Here is a 21,025-nt window from a genome sequence, read left to right as displayed (position 1 = left end):
ATTTGGACTCCCAAACTCTAGAAGAGTGAAAGATAAATTTATGACCTTATGAGCAACTGAGTTTGTATATGTGTGTGTTTTGTTGTTGTTAAGCACCCCTTAGAAACTAATACATTCACCATCTTAAAAAGAAACTGGATGAAAACAAGTGACATTCAGAGGTTTTGAAAATATTCAAAAAGTGGAAAATAAAGCAGTGTCTCAAAATCCTCCTAGAATTCAAATTCCTTCCATTTAATTTGGCTTAAATAGAACAAAGTCAAAGGCCCCAGAAACTGTCAAGGCCAGCAAAACAGCACAGTAATGCATTAAAACTTCACATATATCCAGATGAAAACATAAACATATAGTAGGACGAATATAACATAGTTCTACTTTAAGGTAGGTCTTAGTCCTATTCCCTACCCCTCCCAAACCCAAGAATTATTAAAGATTTCATTAGTAACATGTATGTGTCAGCCATATTTCTCCACTTGAAAAGCAAATTGCTTGCAGAATCATTAGCAGCCAAGTCCAATCTCTCTTTGAAATATTAACAATTCCTTTTTTTCCCAAAAGGCAGCATTTTACTTTTTCCTCTCAGATTTGGATATCCTTTATTTGTTTTTATTGCCTAATTGCTCAGTCCAAAATGTTCAGCAGAATGATAAACAGAAGTGTTAAACGAAGTGTTTGTCTTGTACTTGATCTTGGGGTAATCTTTTGATCTTCACCACTGAGTATGATGTTAGCTGCAGGTTTTTTTTAAATGCACTTTTATCGTCTGGAGGAATTTCTCTTCTAGGCTGCTGACCATTTTTATCACGAAATGTTGCTGAAATTTGTCAAATGCATTTTCTTCATCAATCAAGATGACCATGCTATCATGTGCATTACTGTGTTGTTATGCAAATAATACATGCCTTCCATATTTGTTTGCTGGCCATGCCCAAACCTCCCCAGACCTCAAATACACTATGCTAATTTTCTTAAAAGCAACCTGTGAAGAAAAACTGGCATAGTGGCACCTATGTAAATACCTTGCGGGGTTGGAAGGTGGGCATTATGTGCATCAATATATGGTACATTGGCTGATTTTCACTTCTTAAACCACATTGTACTCCTGGAATAAATTTCACTTGGTCATGGTGCATAATCATTTAACACATTGCTGGATCTGCATTGTTAGTACTTCATTAAGGACTCTGATCTATACATAAAAGATATTGGTCTATAGTTACTTTTTTGTTATGTTTTTACCTGGCTTTGATATCAAGGTAAATCTAGCCTCACAGAACAAGTTCAAGTGTTCCTGCCTTTTCTAATTTTTGGAAGAGTTGAAAGAGTTTGATGCTAATTCTTCTTGACATGTTTAGAATTTACTGGGGAAGTTGTATGATGTTGAGATTTTCTCTCTTGGGAGATCTGATTACTGATTCAATCAACCCACTGTTACAGATCTTCTTAGATTTTCTATTTTTCTTGAGTCAGATTTGGAAATTTCTGTGTTTAGGAATTCGTTCATCTAGATGATCTAATTTGTTGGTGTATAAATATTCATACTATTATAGTCCTTGTTATTTCTATCAAGCCAGTATTAATGTCCCAATTTCTTTATTTACAGTAATTTGAGTCTTCTTTTTCTCTTACTGTAGCTAAAGATACATAAATTTTGTTGACCTTTTTTAAAAACCAACTCTTGGTTTCACTGATTCCGTTTTTCTAGTCTATATTTCATTTATCTCTAATATTTATTTCCTTCCTTCGGCCTGCTTTGGGTTTAACTTGTTCTTCATTTTCTGTTTCCTTAAGTGTACAGTTAGGTTACTGATTTGGGGTCTTTCTTTCAATGTAAGCAATTACATCTGTAAACATTGTTTTCATTGCATCTCATACGTTTGATGTGTGGTGTCTTTGTACACATTTGTCCCAAAGTGTTGTCTAATTTCCTTTGTGATTTATTCTTTTACCCACTGGTTGTTTAAGATTCTGTTGTTCAATTTACACATATTTGTCAATTTTCTAGTTTTCCTTCTCTTATTTCTTATTTCATAACATTGTGACTAGACAGAATACTTTGTGCACTTTCAATCTTTAAATTCACTAACACTTAATTTGTAGCCAACATGTCTACACTACAGAATAATTTATATATACTTCAGAAGAATGTATATCCTGCTATTGTTGGGTGAAATGTTCTATATATGTTGGCTAGGTATATTGGAATATTGTGTTGTTCAAATCTTCAATTTCCTTGTTGCTGTATGTCTAGCTTTTCCATCTGTTACTTTAAGTGGGGTGTGATATCAAATTAGATTAAAATGGTCCTTAGTTGAGATGACATGACCCTATTTCCTAGGATGTGTCTTGACAAGGCCAGAAGAATCATATGTGTCACAAGCCCAATTTAGCTTGGCAGGTGCTGTGGTTAAAAAACACATAAGTTCCCGATCAAACACAGGCCCTACACCAAGACGTGAGCACCTTCAAGAACAGTGCTTCACTGAGGACATGAAGGATGCACGTGGTAAATGAATTCTGGTATAAAATGTGATGAGCTTCAAACTACCCGTGAGCACTCCCCCCAGGGGAGCCACCCAGATGATCAGAACACTGGCCAGTGTCTGGTGCCCTGGTCCTGTGTGGTCAGACTCCTTGGCTGGCTTGCTGCATAAGTGCTAAGGAAGTGCTGTGCATCATTTACTCACATGGGCAGTCTTCTTGCCTTCTACCACCCTTGAATCACAAGAGGGAACTCTACCCTGAACAACAAAATAGATATTAAGTCTCAAACTACTATTGCAAAACTGTTTCCTCCTTCAATTTTGTCAGTTTATGATGCATTTATTTTGGGGATTCTGTTGTTAGGTGTATATATGTTTATATTTGCTATAACCTTTTTATTGTTATAAGAATCTGTAAAACAAAGCATCTACCATTTCAACATTTTTACATGTATAATTCCGTGACATTATATTCATCATGCTTTGCAGCTCTTTGTTTCCAAACTCCTTCTTGGTAATTACCATGAACAGAAATAAACTCAATACTGCAATCAAAAGGACAAGAGTGCCAAAATAAATTAAAAAACAACCCAACTATGTGCTGCCTAAAAAAGACACATCTTAGACACAAGAATAGAAACAGGATGAAAGTGGAAGAATTCTGTGCAAACAATAACGAAAAAATGGGGGCATACAAATTTTAATAACAGGCTTTAAGTCAAAACTGTTATGAGACAAAAAAAAGACACTATGTAAGTAAGTGATACTGCCTTGTTTTCCAACTCTTGCAAGTTTTCTGCCTTTGACAGGGTGCAATCTTACCACTTTTCTATCTCTTGTTTTGTGGAACATACTTTTCCTTCTCTGACAGGTATACAAGTTACAGCTTCTCAAGTTTTATTGTATCTTATTGATGGATTGACCTTTTTACCAATATATGATTTCCTTCTTTGTCTCTTGTAACAATTTTTTCTGGTATTAGTATATCCACTCCAGCTCTATGTACTGTGTTAGCTATCGGGTTGCTGAGTCAGAATTGACTCAATGGCAACGGGTTTGGTTTGGGTTTTTTGGTTGGTTTAAAGTGCTGAAGTCTTCTATTTTCTTGATAACATTCTGCATTTTTTTTTGCAAATAATGTACATCTTCTACGTTTGTTTGCCAACTCATGCTCTACCCCTGTGAAGTATTTTCATAGGCCCAGCTATGCCAATTTTTTTTTTTTTGCTTGTTGCTTACAAAAATATCTCATTATGAGGAGGGCACAGTTGGCAAACAAACACAGAAAGCATGCATTATTTGTGTAAAGAAACAGTATGTCTAGCTATTCCACACATTCTTGTAAGCAGAGTACTAAGTCACCAATTATGGCACAGCTATTTCTCCCTTCACTTTTGTCAGTTCATGCTTCAAGTATTTTGGGGGTTCTGCCTTTAGGTGTATGTATGTTTGAAATTATATCTTCTTGATGTATACATAATATCCCTTTTTCTCTTATAACAATTTTTGTCTGATACTATTATAACCATTGCAGTTCTCTTTTGATTACTAAATGCATAGAATAGCTTTTTTCTAGTCTTCCATTTTTAACCTATTTGTGTCTTAGATCTAACGTGTCTTATAGACGGTATATGGTTGAAGCATGACTTTTGAATCCATACTGTCAATGTCTGCTTTTGAATTGAAGAGCTTAATAATTTGCATTTAAAGGAATTACCAGTTAGGAAGGGTTGACTTACACCACCTTGCTATTTGTTTTCTTATGTCTTATACCTTGTTTCCCCTTTTTTCCATCATTATAGCTTCCTTGGGTTTAGCTGGTTTGTAACGTACCATTCTCATTCCCTTTGTGGTTCATTTTCTGTATTCTATTAGTTTGTTTCTTAGAATTTTCCCTAATTGTAGTATTTTACAATTAACTTCTTAACACTATGACAATTAAGTTTGACACCAACTCATGTTCAACAGTGTACAGAAACTCAGCTCCTTTACAATTCCATTTCTCCCTCCAAATTTATGTTCTTAGAATTACAACTGCATACTTATTAACACAGGTTAATCATTAATATCTTAAGCACTTGTCTTTTAAATTGTATTAAAGTTACCCAAAAAAAACAGTAATGCTGACTTTTATATTTACCTATGTAGCTACTTTTACAGGTATTCTTTATTTCTTTGGAGAGCGTCAAGTTACTACCTGGGTGTCTTTTCATTTCATCCAGAAAGAGCCAAGTTTAGCACTTTTTTTCAGAGCAGATATATTAGCAACAAATGCCCTCAGTCTTTGTTTATCTGGGAATGTCTTCATTTCGGCTTCATTTTTGAAGAATAGTTTTTCTAGATATTGAATCCTTGGTTGACAGTTTTAGTCCTCTTTTAGCACTTCAAATATGTTATCCCACTACCTTCTGGCTTCCATGGTTTCTGAAGAGAAAATGGCTATTAATCACTTTGTGGACCTCTTCCACATAGCAAGACACTTCTCTTGCTGCTTTCAGGATTTTCTGTTTCGCTTTCAAGAATGTGACTTTGATGTCTGTCTTAGGCTGGGTTCTCTACAGAAGCAAAACCAGTGAAGTGTATCAATATCTATATAGAGAGATTTATATCAAGGCAATGGCTCACATGGTTATAGAAGCTGGAACACCCCAAGTCCATGGGTCAGACTGGAGGCTTCTCTTGATTCACACTGCCACAGGGGCTGGTGAACCCAAGACTGTCAGTTCAGTCAGCAGGGGTCTTACTCACAAGCTGTGTAGACCAACAAATCCTAAGATCAGCAGGCAAGACAGCAGGTAAGCTGCTAGCTCAAGTCCCAAGAGCCAGAGGTCAGCCAAGAAGGAGCCAGCTGCAGAATCCAGAGCAAGCAAAAGCCCCTGAGCCTTGAGAGGAAGTCCACCTATACTGGATGCAGATCTCACCCTCAAGGAAACTCCCTTTCAACTGACTGGCTACTTACAGCAGATGCCATCAGGGAAGTTATCTCATTATATCAAATCTCATCATGGAAGTGATCACGTCATCATATAACTGCCAAACAACTGAGAATCATGGCCCAACCAACAATCCTTGGGTGACAGTTTTACTTCTCTCTCAATACTTCAAGTATTTCACTATCTTCTGGCCTCCACAGATTCTGAAGAGAAAAGGCATTAATCACTTTGAGGCCCTCTTCTACATAACAAAACACTTCTCTTGCTGCTTTCAAGAATCTCTGTTTCACTTCCAAGAATTTGACTGTAATGTGTCTCAATGTGATCTCTTTGCATTTATCCAGCTAGAGTGTCTTCAGTCTCTTGGATATGAAGATGCATGTGTTTGAAGTGGAAAAAACATATTTTCTTTACTGTTTTAGCATTGAAGTAGAGAGAATATATTTTCCAGTGTTTTAGTATAGCTGTATAAGCTGTGATTAATCTCTAGTCTTTGAAATGTAATTACTTGCTCTGAAATCTGTCTCATGATTGCTCCTTTAAAGAAAAATAATGTAATCAAGTTTTTTGTTGTTGATTAAATTATGTTCTTCTCCCAGGGGGCAAAATACACAGGACCAAGGTAGCTGAACAAAACTCAGATCCATCTTGTGACAGAAACCAGGATGGCATGAAGAGGCTTGCAAGACTCCAGGAAGGCATGAAGAGATTTGCAAGACTTCAATAATAGAACACTTTATCATTATGTCCACCTCAAAGAAAAATCAACATTCCTGGAAACCTCTAAACTCTGACCTTCTCCCTATAAAACCCTCCAGTTAGCCCTTTAGAGTTAGATAGAATTTGAAAATAATTTAATCCCTCTGTCTCTTGGACACTGGTATTCAATAAAGCCCTCTTGCTGCTTACATCCTCCTGTCTCACTATTGGCTTTGCAGCAGGTGGCTCGAATCTGCGATTTGTGGTAGCATGTTTATTAAATTCAGGAAATTTATAGACATTATAGCTTTAAATACTCTTTTTGCCCCTTTCTCTCTCCTCTTCCTCTTGGATTCTCGTTATATATATGTTGGTACACTGACGATGGTTTCATTTAGATTTTTTACCATACTTAAGACAGTAGATTTAAAGCTTTTGTGTAGTAAGTCCTATGTCTGGACTTCTACAGGGACAGTTTCCATTAATATTTTTCTTATGCATGGGTCATACTTTTTGGGTTTCCTGGCATGCATGGTAATTTTTTTTTTAATTATAATGAGACAACTCTGGAAATCAGATTTATCCCTTCTCTGGGATTTGTTGTTGTTGCTTACTGTGAACAGCTATTGCTTTTTTGTTTAGTTTTCTAAATTACCTTTGTAATGTCTCTATTCTTGTTATGTATGGCTAGTGAAGTCTGTGTTCTGTTAGCTTAACAGTCAGCTAATACTTTGACAATGTTACCTTAAATGTCTGGAGTCAAAAAAAAAATTTTTTTTTTAATATTTCCAGTCTTTGTATACTAGCTCTGCATTACAGCACCCCTTCCACACTTGGTCAGGCCATTTACAACTCTGCTTTAGTTTTCTTCTGCCAGAAGGTCACCTAGGAGTGAAAGCTTATGATCTTCTTAGGCCTCTTCTGGGCATGTGTACAGCCCTGGGTATGTATGAGGATGTCCCAAATCTCTAGTACATGTGTGGGCTTTAAAAACCTCTTATTCCTTTATGCATGTCCATTCTCAAACTCTTCCTTCCCAAGCTTCTCTGTCTATTGCATGTCCCCCTTATCCCAGTTATTGAATGCTGCTATAACAGAAATACCACAGGTGGATGGCTTTAATAAAAAGAAATTTATTTTATCACAGTCTAGTGGGCTAGGAGTCTGAATTCAGGGTATCAGTTCCAGGGGAAGGCTTTTTCTCTCTGTCAGCTCTGGAGGAAGGTCCTCGTCATCAGTCTTCCACTGGACTAGGAGCTTCTCAGGCACAGGGACCCTAGGTCCAAAGGATGGGCTCTGCACCCAGTCTGCTTTCTTAGAGGTATGAGGTTCTTCATGTCTCTCTGCTCACTTCTCTTTTTCACATATCAAAAAAGACTGGCTTAAGACACAATCTAATTTTATAGTTCCCATCTATGTAACTGCTACTAATCCATCTCATTAACATCATAGTGATAGGACTTACAACATATAGGAAAACCACATCAAATGACAAAATGGTGGACATTCCCACAATACTGGGAATCATGGGCCCAGTCAAACTGATACACTTATTTTGGGGGAACAAAATTCAACCCATGACACACCTATTATCTCTTGCCCCAGGCTGCTGCTGCCAATATATGTACATTTAAGTTATTTCAGCAAACCCTGCTCAGGAAGCCACCCCAGCCCAGACAACACTCTAATACAAAACAAGTGCAAGTTTTGCACCCTTCCCTCAAAGAACTGTCAGACACCCCAAAATGCAGAACCATAATTTTTCAGGAATAAAATCTTTATTCTCCCTCTGACACAAGCAACTGGGCACGCTGCTATCCTCATGAGTACCACCAATACAGGAGTTCAGGATAGAAGCTAGGCCATTTAATAGATTCTATTTCTTTATCCAAGCCTGACTGTAAGTTTTTGACTAGATTCCAAAATTCTGCAAAAGTTGATTTTGACAGTTTCTTCCAACTTTTTAGTTGCTTTTGTGGCAATACAGAGACTCCTGGAGTTCCCTATTTCAACATTTATGGTGATATATCACTCTTTTTTAAATGATAGCCAACTCCAATTCCTTGCACCCAAGGCCTATTGCAAACAAGAGATGAAGAGAATGACAGAAAAAGAGATGACTATCAAAATACCCAGGTGAAAAGTCCTGCAGAACAAATGACTTGAGCCCACATCATTTTACAGCTTCTGCTGCAATGAACTGAACAGAAGCCACTGATATCATCAGAAATGACACTGCGAATGTCAGGGTACAAGTGTTGTTTGTAGTGACTCCTGCTGTAACCGGTACAAGGGAGAAATCACAGTAAAAGCATTAAGAATTTTGTTAAAACAGGTTAAAAAGGTGATAAAAAAAGTTTTTTCTCTCTGGATATTTGACTGTGAGTCACACAGCCTACCCTGGTTTTGCACCTATAAAGAGTCATTATGCAAAGGATCATGCATTCTAAGGAATCAGGGGCCTCAGGGTAAAGACAGCCATGGTTGGATATGACTCTCTCACACCTTTCATAAATGGTATAAGAAAGTAACACCATATTTTAAGAGGTAAGCAAAAGCCTTCAAGACAATAGAATCTAAGGAATAACACTAACCTGTTTAGGGCTCACATGACAAAACATAGAAATCTTTTCCTTCACAGCCATTTCTATGGGCACTGAACTTCTGCAGACAATCTGTCAAAATTAGATATGCACAGGCAAGTAAGCAGGAATCAGGCTGTTCATTCACTTGCCATTCATTTGCAGGAGGATGCTAAATTCTTTTTACTGTAAGAGACTTGACCAAGTATGCTCTTGGGCACTCCTCTAAACTTTGAGAAATTGATCTTGGCACTATACAAGCAATATCAAATTCAACACAAATCTGTTGGTAAGAACCTGAAATGTCAAGACATCTCTAATGGTCAAGAATCAAAGTTCACAAATATTACTTCTTTAAACACAAGAGAGCTAGACTAGGGGTTGGCAAACGTCATATTTCTAACTCAGGCAGTTATGCTAGAGAGTAAATATTTTAGGCTTTGTGGGGTATGTAGTATCTGTCCTGACTACTTGAACTGTACTGTTGCAGTATAAATGCAGCTATGGGTTATATGTAAACAATATATGTCACTGTGTTCCAATAAAATTTTATATACAAAAACAGGCAGCGGGCCTGTGGGCCCTAGTTTACTGACTCCTAATCTAGACTACTGGAGATAAATGGATTACTTACTATAAGGACATATCATTGTTTAGACTAAAAATAAGAACAGCAATATACCATCCTAGCAGTTTACAGGAAAATCTCTGAGGTCCCACTCTTACTCTAAAGGACATTGCACTTGCCCAGCATTAATGTGGCCAAACAAATGAAGGCCTGGAGAAGAACAAATGGGAAGTATAGAAATGTGTGAATTGATACTTGAGGAAAGGAAATAAGCCTTCCCTAGCTCCCAGATTAAAAGAAAAAAAAAAAGCTCAATGTCATAGGACCTACCAGATGTGGAGAGAGCCCTAGGCCTCTCAGCACACGGACACTGTTTTGTGTGGGTTTGCGTTTTTGTTCTCCAGCAGCACTGGGCTGAAGAGATATGCAGTTTGGTCACTATCAGGGTATTAGGCATTTAGCACTTCTGGATAATTAATGGCTTCCTTTCTTACTTTAAAATGTGAATTAAATATCCCAGGAAAGCTTATAAAATTGCCGTCCATATACTTATCTAAAAATGTACCTGTGAGACAAAGCTAACATGGGTATTACAGAAATTCTTCCTTTTGGCCTTAAACTGGAATTGTCTGAATGCTTCCACATATGGCATTCCTTCGATGTCTCCAATGGTTTCACCCAGCTAGAAATGGAAAAAAAAGAATAAATAACTGGAACATCTGCCATAGTACAAAGAGACAACAGAGAAATTCTTAGGAAATTGAACATAACAACTAAATTTTCATAGTCCCAGAAGGCTGAAGTTTGATGTTAAAGGAATGTACTAAAAACATACACTAAATGTATATGCTTAATTTTATACTAAACCCACTGCCCTTGAGTTGATCCTAGTGGCCCAACAGGGTAGAACAGAGCTGCCCCATAGAATTTCCAAGGCTATAAATCTTTACAAAAGCAGACCAACACATCTCTCTCCTGCAGAGTGGCTGGCAGGTTTGAACTGCCAACCTTTTGGTTAATAGCCAAGCACTTCAACTCCTGTGCCACCAGGGACCCTTAAAAATACTAAACATTTTATTATTACTAAATATACTAAAAATCATTAAGTATATACTAAATCATTGAATTGTACTCTTTAAAGTGAGTAAAACTTTTATGAATTACACATCAATAAGGCTGTTAAAAATGTTTTTAAAAGTACTATATATTTAAGAGAGAGATAAAAAATTAAGAGAAAATAAAGTCTAGAAAGTCAAATACGAAGAAAAACGTAGAATATAACAGGTTAAGAGATTAAAGTAAAGCATCAAAAAGGAGGAATGAAGTGAGGTCAACAAGGGTTTTTAAAAAACAGAAGAGAATTCATAAGCATACAGAAAGGTCCAGAATATGAGCCACAAAGAAGATGGAACCCAAATCCAGTAGCAACATTAAAAAGGTGAGAATCACCTGGCCCTCCTTGGTATGGAACAGTGAACATTCTATGTCCACCCAAACACGCATGCGCATGTTATGCCTCCTGGCAATGTCAGCACTACTTGAATCAAATCACTATTATTAAAACATGTTTGCTTTTAGAAACAAATACACCTACTCCTTATTTATCAACTGTCTCACAATCTGATGTCTGTATTTGTAACAGTAGTAAAAAAATCCACCATCCAACTATCTTCTGCATTAACAACATACGTCTGGCAATAATGAATACCAGTGTATTAGACAAGAGTAATGCTGGCTGTGATAATTAAGATTATGTATCAACCTGGGTGTGCCATGATTCTCAGTGCTTTGGCAGTTATATAATGATGAAATCTGGAAATTATGTAATAATGTAGTCATCTTTCATTTTGTGATCTAATGTGACCATCCTCCAATTTCACATAACACTGATTTTCACATAATGATCTGGTCTTTGGAACAGAACCATGTCAATAAGTTAGGAGTGGGTGTAATATCAAAAGCCTCATGATTACTCCTAACAGAGTATTCCTTTGATAACTATTAATTTACAATATGTTTCCACTAAAGTTATTTAAGCATTTTATTTAGACTAGGTTAACATTCACCTTTACCAACTCCACCAAAACCAAACCCATTGTCATCAAGTTGATTCCAACACACAACAGCCTTACAGAACACAGCAGAACTGCGGCATAGGGTGGTGGATTCAAACTGCCAATCTTTTGGTTAGCACCCAAGCTCTTAACTATTGCACCATCAGGGCTCCTTTGCCCACTTAGTCTTGCCAAAGGCCCTACATATCTGCCCTTACAGGCTAGTACATGGATTTTTAAAATAATTTTCTAGCATTTAAACACCTACCACACGTTCAACACTATAAGTGAGGTGCTTAGAAGAATTTCTCTGGAGCCATGGTAGCTCAGGAGTTAAGCACTCAGCTCCTAACCAAAAGATCAGTGGTCTGAACCGACCAGCCACTCCACAAGAGAAAGGCGTAGCAGTCTGCTTCCGCAGAGACTACAGCCTTGTATATTACTATGGGGAGGTTCTACTCTGTCCTATAGGGTAACTACGAGTGGAACTTGACTCAACTGAAAATATGTTTTGGGAAGAATTTAAGACACTGTGCTCTAAGGCGCTCAGGATTTAATGGGGAAAATAAGACAGAGCTGAAGATCAATAAAATTTAACCACACTATCAACTTAGCTGCAACGAGTTGTAACGAAATTCTGAGAATAGACAAATGCACATAGGCAAAAGTTTATTAGTGGTGACCAGGGACAAGAGGGCGGGGGAAAGGGAGAAATAGGAAGTTATTAGCTAATGGGTACGGAGTTTCTGTTTAGGAAACTTTAAGAAGATGAACAACATTTGGAAACGGGTAGTGGTGATGGGTGCACAGCATACAAAGGCGTAACTAGGGTATGGCGGTTATGGCATGCATGGCACTGGCCTTGGGCGCATGGTGCCACTGAGCAGTTTCTATTAACCTGGTGTGGCCAGAGCCATGTCTAGAGAAAATGGTACCTATGGTAAGCATTAAAATTGCACACCTGTCCAAACATCTGACACCCCTTTTAGATAACTTTACCACAATATCAGCTTAAAAATACAAGTCAAGCTGAGTAATCTAATTCATACATTACCTTGCTTGAGGAAGGCTATTGAGCAGTACTGGGTTAGTAGAAACTGCTCAGTGGTGCCACTTTCCCAGGGCCAGTGCAATACTCCAAATAAGCCACTGATAGGATGGTAAACGTGATATCACTGAACTGTACACTTAAAAATGGTTAAAATGTCAAATGTTCTGTTATATATGTTTTACCACAATTTTTAAAAAATGCATCCCCATCTAATACAAAGTTTAAAAAAAAAAAAAAAGGAAAACCTAAGCCCTAAATGGAGTGATCTGGATGTTGAGAAGGAAGAGCTTACAGAAGGTCCTTTCACAGAACTTATCATCTTCAGCTACCTGACAGGTCTGAAATGTTCTGATCTCTCTCCTCAGCTCTCCTGAGCTGATATCTTTGACATCTTTTATGGCTTAGTTACTCAAACTTAGTATACCCAATTCTTCATCATGGAAAGAAGTCTGAAAATCACCCTTATCCATCCCTCTTCCTCACTCAACCCAGTCCAGTGTATTATACCTCCAAAACTTCTTCCAAGTGTGTTTAATGTTATTTACCTCCCTTGTTATTACCCTGCACACTGAACACAACAACATATTTTGCCAGGATTATTGCAAAAATCTAAACCAGGGCCAGCAAATTATGGCATGATTTTGTAATAAAGTTTTATTGGCACACATCTACATCCATTTGCCTACATACTGTCCATGGCTGCACACATGCTACAACAGCAAAATGGAGCAGTTGTAAGAGACAGTCTCTGCCCTGCAAAGCTGAAAATATTTACTACGTGGACCTCTGCAGAAAAAGTTTGCCAAACACCTGGTCTAAACGGTCTCCCAGCTTCTGCTCTCTCCATTTGCACAGTCAAACCACTTGTCACACACCATCAAAGTGATCTTTTAAAAGCTCACAATACGTCTCGCCTGTGCTTATATCCCTGGGTGGCTTATTGATTCGCTCAAAATAAAATCTAAACTCACTACCACAGCCAACAAAAGGCCCTACATATCTGCCCTTGCACAAGTTCTTGATCTCATCCTGTGTCCCGTTTCCCCAGTTGTCTGTCCTTCAGCCTCACTGGACATTCTGTTTCTCAGATGAGCCACACTCCTTCTTCCCACCCCTTATACCCTTCTACCCTTCTTGTTCATATACATCTGTCTCCTCTGTCTTCTAGGATTGTCCTCAGAGAGCCTGACCCTTGCCACCAAATAAAGCATCCTCAATCCCATCTCCATTCACAGGACCCATCTGTGTATCACTGTTTCCTGTCTATTTATCCTACTAAGCAGGGAGTCCCATTGGGGCAGGAACATTCCAGTACAAGCCCAGTGCCCTGCACACATCACGGGGGGTTTGGATTAATGGTGAGGACAGGACAGAGAGGTCTCAAAATTCAATATTAGCCCCAGGTGACAGCGTTCTAGTACCCGCTACAACCATTACAATGGAACAAAACTAATCAGTGTCAAGGCTACACATTTCTATGGAAGAAATTACTGTTTGTTAACTTTAACTCAGTAAACAAAATATAGTTAAATTTAAGCTTCCTGCATATAAAATAGAAATATGTGATAGTTTCGTAAAAGAATAATTAATTCGAACCAAATTAAATATCACATGTAATCAAGAAATTAAAAATTAGAGATAAAATATAAATGCTCACTATCTGAACTGCACCAGAATCTAATAAAGTTGTCTTTTTTAAAAAGAGATAAAGAAGGTCTGCACTTAACTAAATCCTAATGACACCTTCTGTTTTCCAAGGGTAGTACTCTGGGAATTAAGGCTGAATCCAAAAGGAAACAAACACTAAAAATTTTAGGCTGGACTCACGTAATAAGCTACAGTGGTACTGCATTCTCTCCACCAAACCATAAGTTCCAAGAAATTGTAATTTCTCAGTAGAAATGCTTCTCAATCACCATAATTATCTTGGTGTTCAAAATCCTTGGATATTATTACTGGAATTTTGTTGTTATTGTTAATTGCTGTCAAGTCAACCCCAACTCATACTGACCTCATGTACAATGGAAGTACACACTGGCCATTCCTGTACCATCTTTATGATCTTTGATATGTTTGAGCCCATTGTTGAGGCTATTGTATCAAATCATCACACTGAAGGATTTCCTCTTATTTCCTGATCCTCTATTTTACCAAACATGATGTCTTTTTCTAGCAATTAATCTTTCCTAATAAGGAATCCCAAGTAGCCAAAGCCTCCCCATCTTCTAAGGAGCACCCCAGTTGTATTTCATCTAAGATTGATTTGTTTGTTCATTCTTCTGGCAGTCAACATTCTTACCAAAGAATATTCTATATCTTCACCAACAGCACAATTTAAATGCATCAATTCTTCTGTCTTTTTTCATTGTCCAGCATTCACATGCATATGAAGAGACTGAAAAGACCATAGCTTGGGTCAGGTATACCTTAGTAATCAAAGTGATATTTTTGCTTTTAAAACTTTAAGGAGATCTTTTGCAGCAGATTTGCCCAATGCAATACATCCTCTGATTTCATAACATTTGCTTCCATGGACAGTGATTGTTTATCCAATTAGAATGAAATACTTGAAAACTTCAATTTTCTATTTATCATTATGCTGATTATTGGTCTAGATGTAAGGATTTTCATTTTCTTTACAACCAATGCTGAAGGCTGTAATATTTGGCCTTCATCAGTAAGTGCTTCAAGTAATCTTTGCTTTTAGTAATCAAGATGGTGTCATATGCATATTGCAAGTTGTTCATAAGTCTTCCATTTTCTGATGCTTTCCATTGAGGTACTCAGGGGATTAAGACTGAATCCAAATAAGAAGCAAAAACTTTTACGGACTAAAAATTGCAGGTTGTACTCATGTAATAATCTATAGTAGTGTTGCATTCCACCAATTTGTAAGTTCCCTTTTTTGTAATCACGATGCAACTCTCTTCTTCATATAGTCCAGCTTCTTGGATTATTTGTTCAGCATATGAAGTAAGTAAATGCCACATATCTTCTCCAGTTTTAGACCACATAGTATTGGCTTGTTTTGGTTGAAAAAATGCCTCTGGTCTAAGTACAGGTTCCTCATGAGCACAATTAAGCATTCTGAAATTGTCATTTTTTGCAATATTATCCTTAATTTGTTATGATCCACACAGTCAAATATCTTTGCACAGGCAGTAAAACACAGGTAAACATCATACTGGTATCCTCTGCCTTCAGCCAAGATCCATCTGACATCGGCAATGGTATAGCCATGGTTCCATATCCCCTTTTGAATCCAGCCTGAATTTCTGGCAATTCTGTCAATGTACTGCTTTTGAATGATGTTCAGCAAAATTTTACTTGCGTATGATATTAATGATAATGCTCCACAATTTCCACATTCGGTTGATTGCTTTCTTTGGAGTAGGCATACATATGAATCTCTTCCATTCAGTTGGCCAGGTAGGTATTTTCCAAAGTTCTTGCCATTGACAAGTGAGCACCTCCAGGACTACATCCGTTTGTTGAAACATCTCAGCTGGTATTCCATCAAGTCCTGGAGCCTTGTTTTTCGCCAATGCTTTCAGTGCAGTTTGGACCTCTTCCTTCAATACCATCAATTCGTGACCATATGCTAACTATTGAAATGGCTGAATATCAATTCTTTTTGCTATAGTGACTCTGTGTATTCCTTCCATCTTCTTTTGATGCTTCTTGTGTCGTTTAATATTTTCCCCATAGAATCCTTCAATATTGCAACCTGAGGCTTGAGTTTTTTCTTCAGTTCTTTGAACTCAAGTAATGCTGAGCATGTTCTTTCCTTTGGTTTTCTAATTTCAGGTCTTTGCACATATCATTATAATACTTTACTCTGTCTTCGCGAGCTACCCTTTGAAATCCTCTGTTCAGCTCTTTTTGGCACTCTGTAGTTCTCTGTATTTTCATCTTCTTTTGATGCTCCCTGCGCCACTAAACTTTTGCCTGTAGAATCCTTCAGTAATGCTACTCAAGGCCTGAATTTTCTCTTTAGTTATTACAGCTTGAGAAATGATGATCATGTTCATCTCTTTTATTTTTCTTACTTCAGGTCTTTGCACATGTCATTATACTAACTTAATCTTGTCTTCTCGAGTCACCCTTTAAAATCTTCTGTTCACCTCTTTTCATTTCATCATTTCCTTCATTCACTTTTCTCTGTTCTAAAGAACAATTTTCAGTGTTTTTTCTGTCAAAAGGTCATTTCTTTTTCTCCTGTCTTTTTAATGACCTTTGATTTATTTCATGTATGATATCCTTGATGTCTTTCCACAACTCTTCCAGCTTTGGTCATTAGTGTTCAGTGTGTCAATACTCCTTAGTTAATTCTTTCCCCAGTAACATTATTTCCTTATAACAGTACTTTGAGATCTATGCAAAAATGAAATTATGAACTATGTAAAGTCAGTTTTGCATTTTAAAAAAGGGGTCAGAGAGTTGGTGGGGATCAGGAGATACAAAATGGGCAAGGGGGAATGAGCTGGAGAAGACTGAGTGGGCTCTGCACCAGGTGGACAGTGAGAGGCAGCAGCTGGGTGGGTGGTCGGGGGGCAGTGACTAGGTGCACAGTGGGAGGGGCAGCAACCACAGTTGGGGGGATGCGAGAGGATGAAGCAAATGGAGATCCTGCGGAAATTCATCCAGAGGGTCCAGGCCCTGAAGAGTATGGACTACAATAGGAAGGACGATGTTACCTGGACATCATGCAATTAAGAAGATTGTCTACCAAATATAGAGTAGATTTATTGCACAGCCACTGAAGAACAAGAAGAAAATGTTTAAAAGAACATATATAAGGACATATTGCCATTTGATCACAATCGAGTTAAAAAGACATTAAAGACTCCTTTCTCAAGAATTTGGCTATATCAACGCAAACTGTATTAAGGGTGTGTATGGGCCAAAACTTTATGTGGCAACCAAAGGATCTTTAACAAATACAGTTAATAGATTTTTGGACGATGACACAGGTATACAATGTTGCAATTGTTGTTATGGCCTGTCGAGAATTTGACATGGGAAGTAAAAAATGTGAGTGTTATTGGCATTTGTATAAAGAATGCCTATAACCCTATTTGCACCACTTAAATTTCTTGTGAAGGTGGACAAGCAAGAACAGACTATTCATTAGGACCCTGCTGCTTGAATTTTGAAATGAATCTCATAGGCTATTTCAATCTCATTATGTGAACTGGCCTGACCATGATGTTCTTTCATCAGTTGCTTCTATTCTAGATATAATAAGTTTAATGACGAAATACCAAGAACATGAAGGTGTTCCTATTTGTACGCACTACAGTGCAGGCTGTGGAAGAACAGGAGCCATTTGTGCCATTGATTTCATATAACCATAAACAAAACCAAACCCGTTGCTGTCAAGCTGATTCCAACTCATAGCAACTCTACAGGACAGAGTAGAACTCCCCCATAGTGTTTCCAAAGAATGGCTGGTAGATTTGAATTGGTAAATTTTGTTTAGCAGCCCAATGTTTAAACACTCTGCCACTAGGGCTCCAGGTTATACAGACAATTTATCAAAAGCTGGGAAAAAAATCAAAGGAATTTAACATTTTTAATAGAAGAAATGAGAACACAAAGGCATTCTGCAATGTAAGAGATGGAACAATATGAGCTCGTTCACAGAGCTATAGACTGTTAGAAAAACAGTTACAACTATACGAAATTCATGGAGCCCAGAAAATTGCTGATGAAAGGAATAAAATTAACACTGAAAATATGGTCAGCTCTATAGATCTTGGATTCTTCTGCTCCACAACCACCAATGACCCTTAGTTGTCTTGTTGAAAGGAATGCAAAGGAAGAAATACTGCAGCCACCAGAACCTCAGTGCCACCCATCTTGACACCTTCTCCCCTTTCAGCTTTTCTGACAGTCATTACAGTGTGGAAGGACAATGACAGATACCATCCAAAGCCATTGTTGTCCATGTCTCCATCAAAACAACATTCATCAGACCTGAAAAGAAACTATAATAAACAAGCTTTGAAGTCAACTATTGAACAGAGAAAAAAAACTGGAGTGAAATTTAAGTTTTCAAATTAAAAAGATCCCTCCCCAAGATGGACCAAAAAGTTTTAATAGGAACATATTCTTGAATCGAAGACATGCAATTAAAATTAAATCTGCTTCACCTCATATAATTGACAAGATCTCTAAGGCACAGAGCTGAGGTCAGGGATTTAAAAGTTGATATTTCTCAGAATTCTTGTGTGGACTGCAATTTAACAAAGAAATAAAGCCTCAGCTATTCCACTAGGAGAAAAACAAAAGCATTCAAACACACCTGCAAGGCTAGACTGCTTGCCTCTTGATGAAAAAGGATATGCAATAAGATCATTCCATGGACCTGAAAACACCCTATCCATGCCTGGTTCCTCTGAAGTCAACTATTCCAATATCCACTGTCAAACTATTAAAACTGTGAGTTTAACACCAAGCCATATAACACAAGTTGAAACCCATAATCTTGTGGATCATCATTACAGGTCACCTCTATTCAGAGCACCCCTCAGTTTTACTGATCCTATTCACTTTGATGACTCAGACTCGGGTGAAAGGAATTCTGACGGTGCTGTGACCAAGAACAAAACTAATACTTCCACAGCAAGTGCCTCAGTTTCTTCTGCCACTGGCACTGAAAGCATTTCTACTACTGCCAATGTCCGTAGCAAGACATAATATAGCAGGAATGATATATTCAGGTGCTAAAAATGATATAGATTTAACAGAAGATTTGCTTCTTCCCTTACCTGGAAAAACTCCTGCATATTTTGTATTAGCAAGTGAACATGAGACATCTGTAAGAGGAAACATCTAGGTCAATTGGCATAATAAAATCTTTTAAGAAAACATTCTGTATCCCACTCTGGAGAGTGCCATCTGGGGTCTTAAACACTAGCAAGTGGCCATCTAAGATGCATCAGTTGGTCTCAACCCACCTGGAACAAAGGAGAATGAAAAACTCCAAAGACACAAGGTCACTGTAAGCCCAAGAGACAGAAAGGGCCACACAAACCAGAGACTACATCAGCCTTAGACCAGAAGAACTAGATGGTGTCCGGCTACAACCAATGACTGCCCTGACAGGGAACACAACAGAGAATCCCTGAAGGAGCAGAATAGCAGTGGGATGCAGACCTCAAATTCTTGTGAAAAGACCAGACTTAATGGTCTGACTGAAACTAGAATAACCGCATAGGTGATAGTTCCAGACCTTCTGTTAGCCCAAGAAAGGAACCATTCCCAAAGGCAACTTTTCAGACAAGGATCGGACTGGGCTATAAGGTAGAAAATGATACTGCCGAGGAGTGAGCTTCTTGGATCAAGCAGACACATGAGACTATGTGGTCAGCTCCTCAGTGGACTGAATGGACATGGAAATACAGGGTGAAGAGGAGTGTGCTGTCTCATTAGGGGGAGAACAAGTGGGAGTATACAGCAAAGAGTATATAAATTTTTGTGTGAGAGACTGATTTGATTTGTAATCTTTCACCTAAAGCACAATAAAAATTAAAAATAAATAAATAAGTAAAAATCTGTAAAATCTGAATGGAGTGAACTTCAAAGTCAAGAACAGTCTAAACAAATACACACACAAAAAAACTGAAGGTTTGATAAATGCTGGAAATGAAAAATATACATCCAGTAGGAGATGTTCCATCTACTTTCACCTACTTTCACTGAGACTTCCACCTACTTTCAGTGACAAGGAAGATCAAATATCAGAAAGCACAACAAAAGCCATACAGACATGGACTTTGGTAATCACTGAGCAAAACTCAAAAGACCAAGAGATCGACTAAATGGACATGATTTGGGGAGCTAAAAAATGCTTTAAGTTACACACCTACTTCTCACTTATTGAGTATCTCGTTATCTGGTATTTCACACTTACAACTTTGAAAACATTCTCAAACACCACCTTGGATGGTCCCAATCCCACACAAGGCCATGGCCTGACCTGGGGCACCCTCCACAGGCCACCCGGAGACAACCAGGCCACACAAAGGGTGGTGGACGACCAGCTGTGGGATACCTTGTCCCATTATTCCATGACATCTCAGTATGACCATGGGAGATGCAGGGAAATGGTGTAACAACACAAGGCCACAGGTGAGCAAAGGGAGGGCAAGTGAGGGCTCAAAATGCTAGGGAGGGCAGTGGGGGCAGATGTACTAAATGTGAAGAGGGAAGAGAAGGAAGGGGGCCTCATGGTGCTGTAGGGCCAGGACGGATGGAGGATCAGCATGGTTTCCACCCAGGGAGGCAGTGGGTGGCAATAGGTGGGCAGCAGGAGGTGGGCAGCAAGGGTAGCAGGCAACACCAATCTCCACCACCACCACCCTCTGCCCCTCAGGCTTCACAGCGTAGGAAAGGAATGGTGTGGAAGAGGGGCCTGCCATGTCACACATATCCCAAGATGGACCAGAGGCACCTGACAGGCAGTAAGAGAAGTAGGGGGGTGATATTGGTGCTAAAGATGGGCTAGGTCCTTGACTCCTGCATAGGCAATTTCATGTGACAACCTGGTATTTGGAACCTAACTACGCTGAAAATTGAAGAGTGGATATACTGGAAAACTCAAGCACCAGTAAAAGCCAAATTAGTATTCCATTTTAAAAACGTGGGGCT

At 38.3% G+C, this 21,025-nt stretch overlaps 2 pseudogenes; one reads left to right on the top strand and one right to left on the bottom strand.

The window, feature by feature from the left end:
* LOC126069855 (CTP synthase 2-like) overlaps positions 1-10,774 on the bottom strand; it is a 149,021-nt pseudogene extending 138,247 nt beyond the window's left edge.
* Positions 10,775-16,954: 6,180 nt separating this feature from the next.
* Positions 16,955-20,165, top strand: LOC126069854 (tyrosine-protein phosphatase non-receptor type 12-like; annotated as a pseudogene).
* The last annotated feature ends 860 nt before the right edge of the window (positions 20,166-21,025 follow it).

The sequence above is a fragment of the Elephas maximus genome, chromosome Y (assembly GCF_024166365.1).
Source record: "Elephas maximus indicus isolate mEleMax1 chromosome Y, mEleMax1 primary haplotype, whole genome shotgun sequence".
NCBI classification, from domain to species: domain Eukaryota; kingdom Metazoa; phylum Chordata; class Mammalia; order Proboscidea; family Elephantidae; genus Elephas; species Elephas maximus.
Note: the sequence above shows the minus strand (reverse complement) of the source record. Positions and strands in the feature narration are given on the sequence as shown.